This window comes from Dicentrarchus labrax, unplaced genomic scaffold (assembly GCF_905237075.1).
Source record: "Dicentrarchus labrax unplaced genomic scaffold, dlabrax2021, whole genome shotgun sequence".
NCBI classification, from domain to species: domain Eukaryota; kingdom Metazoa; phylum Chordata; class Actinopteri; family Moronidae; genus Dicentrarchus; species Dicentrarchus labrax.
The window spans coordinates 18,253,966-18,259,965 of record NW_026136709.1 but is presented as its reverse complement, the minus strand read 5'-3'; the positions used below and the strand labels follow the sequence as shown (position 1 = coordinate 18,259,965).

Sequence of the window (6,000 nt, the reverse complement as noted above, 5' to 3'; positions counted from 1 at the left end):
AGAGGTACTGTGCGCTGCAGAATCTCCCATGAGGAAATATGAGAAAGAAATAAAATACCTAAAAGGGAGTAGGGTTGATAAAAACCTGTTACATTAAATTATTCGAAGTAACCCTCTGCAAGACAAGTTCTAAGCTGCAACTCAGCAAGATTGCCATTCCTCCCCCGTAATCTATTTAACCCTCAGGGGAAAAGGAAAGGTATGAGCTAAATTAGTGTAATCTGAATGAGGGTTTCTTAAATATGGTGGTTTCAGCCAGTGAGGGATTGTATCCGCCTCCGGCATCAGTGGCCTGACAGACAATGAGGATATGACCATCTGAATCGATATGGCCAATCCCCCATGATTAGGTCATCCATTAGTTCACTTGATCTTTCGACCCTCTTACATTGCATCTGATGAAAATGTAATCGCTCAATACTTGCTGGATGATTAGTCCAAATCCCTGCTTCTCAAAGAGGAAGAGCAGGAATGTTTTGATGCAGCATATGCAAATAAGTCCGACTTTTGTATTTTGGTCATGGTGCCGGGGTCAGGGGGACGTCAACTCCCGGGCCTTGTCCCTTGAACATCAAGGCCCCTCTGCTCCCTCTGATCCCCGGCTCTCTGCAGCCCTATGAACACCATGTAGTGAAATGCATGCTCACATACTGTGTGCAATGCAAAACGCACACTGGCTGAGTCTCGCTGAGAGAAACTCTGATGTGTCTGAGCTCAACCGAAGGAAAAATCAATCAACAAAAAGAATTAAACTAAAATAAAATAACAATGAAGGGGCCATTTAAACTTGGGTACAAATGTCTTGGTGCAATTATGGAGCAGAGAAGGAGTCAGAGATGAATTAGAACCACCACTAAATGGAATTCAGTTTGATGATAAATCAGGATCCCACTGTCAAGATCATGGTGTGAAAAAGGTCACTTGCTTTGAATCATGGCTCCGCAGCATTAAAGAAGGCGAAGGCCGAAGCAGTGTAGTGAATTCTATTTTGATAAACTCAAAAACTTGAATCAAAATTAATTAAATTGCAGATAAGGACATTACTGTATTTCAATGTTGACTTTCTTAACTGCATCTGTATAACAAGAAGGACCAGGTCATGTGTGGTTATTTCGTCACTATTCTCCAACTCTTGTCTGCTGTGCTTGACAGTGTTTAGTGCTTCCGTCTGTGTAGTGCTGTTCTAAAAAGATAACATATGTTATGACAGCTCTTTAGCTGTGAGCAGCAGCATGTTTTCTTTAAATGTCCACTGGGGAAATCAATACCTTGTTTAGAGCTGAAATTGGCCAGTCAATGTTACAATCATCTGTTTCCAATGATAGTGAAAGGCAGTTACTGGAATTATAATGTCAACTGTCTTTTAGCAGGTCAGAGATTGGCCATCAATTAACAGATTCATCAAACTTATTTAGCTGTTATGAGTATTGATCCATATATATCCATGTATTATATGGCTGCAGTTTCCAGGGGGTAGTATGTGGCAAGATTGACAGAAAGAAAGAGTAACACAACTAATTAAAAAAAAAAGAATATAGTGTAAGTTAATGAAAACTACTTGCAATTAAGAGTGTGTGACAACTAGATAGAAAGTGAGCAGAGAAGTCTTAAGTTAAAAAGTTGTACAGTAGTTGAAATTGTTAGTTACATTTTACAAATAACCTACAGTGTTTATATACATAGTTAGAAATCATGGATAAAGTTCAAATAACTAGCAAGAATTAGTAGATAGCAACATTGTTAACGGAAAGTAGTAAAAAACTGTTGAAATTGTTAGTAGTCAAATGAATAAATGGTTGAAGCAAAAAGTAGTTAGCCAAAAAATACTGAATTTGTTAGTATGAATTAAAGGTCCAGGGTGTAAGAGTGGCATATAGCAGTCGAATTGCAGATCGCATGAAAAGCTGTCTAAAGCCAGTGTTTGGTTTGTCCCTTCTGGGCTACTTTAACATGGCGGTTTAACATGGCGGACACATGGAAGGCAATCCGCAGCATCTGCAGATACAAACAGCTCATTCTGAGGTAACAAAAACATAACGATTCCTATATTCAGTTGATTATACACTGTCAGAAACATGCCTTTGTATATGATATACCATTTCTGCCAATAGAGCCACTTAAATATTACACACTGGACCTTTGAGATGGCTAAAAGTAAAGGATAAACAGCTGCATGCAGCTACTGAGATGCTGTAGCTATATATACTGGCCGACTGTCCTTGGAGGTCATCTTTTTATTAATGTTCCATAAGCAGCTACAGTATCCCTTCACTGTTTTCCTTGTTAGTCTGTGAACAAAAAGACCCATCAAGCAGTGTGTCACAGGGGAGCAGATAACAGTAGTCCAGGTGAGCAGAGGTCAGAGCATCCTGATGAGGGGGTTGGGTGGAGGGGAGATTGGCAAGGGTGGAGAAGATGTAATGGAGGCATGGCGGTTAAATGCCGGGGCCAGCCGTGGGATCCGGAGGGAGCGGGGCGCGGGCCACATCACCTCAGGCATCTCCTGACCGCGCGTGATTGATGGGGAAGAGCTGACGAGCCGGGCTCCCAATGTCACTCTCCAATTAAATAACTCTCACCGCTGAACTGCAGCCCACCACCCCGCTGCCCCCTCCTGCGATACACCTCCCTCTTCTCCTCCCTTTCACCTCTCCCTTTATTATCACACACCCCCTCTCCCTCTGTACTGTCTCCCTTTAAGTTGAGTTCTTATTTAGTCCAGCGTACACTCTCCTATCTTTTGTCTACTCCTTTAACTTCCCCCTCTTTAGAGCTCCTTTCCCTTCGCCTCCAACGACATCAGGCTATTCTTCCTCTCACCCTACTTTAATGTACTTATCTTTTACCTGTCCATTGTCCCATCTCCCTAATTTCTCTGCTAACTGCTCTTCCAGGTATGACAGACAGAGGCTGCTCTTTCTATTAGTTTGGGTCAATGCTCTCTCCCTAAATGACAGAGCAGAGAAGACAAAAGCAGCAGCACAACTGTAATGTATTCTTGAAAATGCAAATAGCAAGGAGGAAAATACACAGAAGATCATCCTTGGGTGACTAATGATCAGGGCTGTGTTTAAAGTGAAATGCAACGTTCTCTTATGTGGGAACAGGTGTATATACTATGAAAAAAATATATGTAAACCACCTGCTCAGAAACAAAATAAAACCTCCTGAGTTCAAACTCTTTACACTGACTTGACTGGCTTTAAGAGTGTTAGGCTATATTCTGTGCAAACGCATGTGTTATTAAGTGGAGATGCTGGCGCATGGTGTATGTTTACTGTCACTAATTAGCAATGTAACTTATACTGTTTGGTTTCAAAGGTCTGTGAGTGTAGAGGTGCAGTAGTTTAGAGAAGCCAGCCCTGTGCTGCATTCTTCTGTCACAGCAGGAACTCAGTTTGCAGCTAATTGGAGGAAAAACAAATAGAAATGGGAGCCCAGATATCCATGCAGAAGTCCACTTAAAAAAACTCGGTATTTAAAAAAGTCAATTTGTGAATTATACAAGGGAAAACAAAATGAAGGAAACATGTCAAATGGAAACCTTGAATAAGAATATACATTATGCAACTTTTTGTAAAAGCATAAATAAAGTAAATTTGATTTTATTTTAACATGCAGGATTTAATTAATTCTCAAGGTGAAGGAAGGGAGGGGGGGGGTGCTAGAGTCCTCTCATTGGTTGAAGGTGTCAAGAATTTTGTATTGATTTTCCTTTTCACCAGCAAAGGCAATCATTTACCAGTACACATGCCATCTGCTGCCAAAAACTTGGCAGGTTGGAAAATTCGGTCCTTCTTTCTCTCTGCCAATACGCTGCGTGTGTTTTCTGGCTCCCTCCCCGCCAACTTATTTTGGTCAAACTATTTCGATAGGCTCTCTCCACTCCAGTCAGCGAGGATTTGGCTCAGATGAGAGCGTTTCCTGTCTCATCCGGCGTTTTGACTCTCCGCTGCTGCGCGTCCCCTGTTGCCTATGTAAGAGAGAGAGAGAAAGAGAGGAAGATATATACCCAAAACCCTGCAGCTGGGGTTCCCTGCACGGAGGCAGCACTGCGCAGGATACGGCGAAAAAGAGAGAGAGAGAGAGAGAGAGAGAGAGAGAGAGAGAGAGAGAGAGAGGGATCAGACTTGCCACATCCCTGCCAAGGGTGAGAGCATTTACGCGCGATCCAGTAGCCGATCTCCAGCAGCCCCTGCTCCGCCATCAGGAATAATTTCACCATGAAAACTTTGAAACTCTTTATTCTGACATGAGCAGGTTTCCTCTGCGTGGTGCGTGGGGAGGAAAAAAACACAACTTTTACCACCAGACACCATCTGTGCGGCGGTGAAGTTATTCCACCTTCTTTTGGTGAGTAATTCCAGGAGATTTCCAAAGCGGCAGTGGAGCTACAGTTACAATCATGTGTCGAGTTTATTTGTTCCCCCATTCCCACCATCCATCTCAGTTCATTTATGGTCTACTCGGGTATTCTGTGCATTTTTTTTTGTCCCGTCGCTTAGTCTGTAATTAGTATTCCACGGACACAGGTTTCCTGCGGCGGTCGCTCACAGAGATTTTTACTGTCGGTGTTTCTGTGCTGCCCGATTCCATCATGTGTTTATTTGGCACCGTCCTTTTCCGCTTTATTTCTCCAAACCCCCCGAAGTTGTTAAGGTGTTTAATCGATCTGTGTTAATGATGCGAGCTGTTTTTGTATTGGACAGGCGTCTGTTATTGATTCGGGAACAGGTGCGCCCCGAGAACTTTTTTCCTGCATTGTGCAGGTGTTGACAGCTAATACGCAATGATTGATACTTAACAGGAGGGTCAACGCAGTCGGGTCACATCGGTGCGCAAGGCCGAGCTTGGGGGGGGTACCTGCTGATTTACACTGGAAAGAGATATTGTCAGAGATAACATGCTGTCATTTTTTTTTTTTTTTTTTTTTTTCTGTGAGCAAGTGAAAAAAACTGCAAGCAGGGTAAAAAAAAAAAGTATTAATTTATATTCAATCAAATCAGGAATTAAGACTTTTTTGAAGTAAAAGGTCTGCCAGGTCTCAGGTTAATATACCCCCCACATGTTTTGATGAAATGCATTATATTTATATCTGCAGTGGGAATGAGTGGAAGCGTCCCGGGAATTGGCAGAATGTACCCCCTTTGTTTAATGTGGATCAATACACAATAAAATGACTTATAACGATCGATATTTCTTGCAGTGCAAGTTTATTTTGAAGCAAAATGCATCAACGTATATGAGATCTCTGACTGTGCAAAATGATGAACTGTGTTTTTGTTGCCTGTAAGCCCTATGGTCCCATAGAGAGTGGAATATGCAGTATGATATAGTATTTTGCACAACCCATCAGCAGCATTTATAAATTACAGCATGTCGCTGCAAGGACAGGAAGAGATATTTATGTGTCTGTGAATGTGTGGAACTTAAGGTCTCAGTTTGAAGATTTTGAAAATGTGAACATTGCAAGAATACTTCTGTAAAAACCTTCATTTAACACACAGCTTCGCTTTTATTGCGGAAATATTAATTTAAAATCAATGAAGGTAGCAGCCAGTGTCAGTGTCATATCTAAGTTATCCACTTACTGTTTCATTCTGCAGCTCTGGTGAGCACATTCCCGTCTTTTGCGATTAACTCTATTGGACTCTTTATTAAACTCTTTACAGATGTTGCTTTGTGTCTTTTCCATGCAGAATGTGAAATGCACGCAGTGTCAGTCAGCTTCGAACTCCCTAGCAAGGGATGTGAGATGAATTCAGATGAACTAGGCATCAGAACTCTGTGAGTGGGGAGACCTCCCTTCAGCCAGAGGACTCGGGTTCAAGCTCCTGCGTCAGCAAGACTCTCTGCTCTGTATGTACTGCGAGTGTCCTTGAAGACCCACCAGCTATGGGCTCTGTAACTGACCCTGTGCTCTGATTTCCCCCAGAAAGAGACAAACAAAGAAGGAAAGTCCAGGAAAAATCAATGAAGGGCCATGTTAGTATTACTTTT

The 6,000-nt window shown here is 42.1% G+C and overlaps 1 protein-coding gene across 1 annotated transcript in view; it reads left to right on the top strand.

The window, feature by feature from the left end:
- The first annotated feature begins 3,836 nt into the window (after nucleotides 1-3,836).
- Nucleotides 3,837-6,000, top strand: part of LOC127369555 (cadherin-7-like) — a 94,381-nt gene continuing 92,217 nt past the window's right edge. Inside the window, exon 1 of the mRNA XM_051411038.1 lies at nucleotides 3,837-4,353. The gene's annotated coding sequence lies outside the window, so the exon portion shown is untranslated. The remainder of the gene's footprint in view (nucleotides 4,354-6,000) is intronic.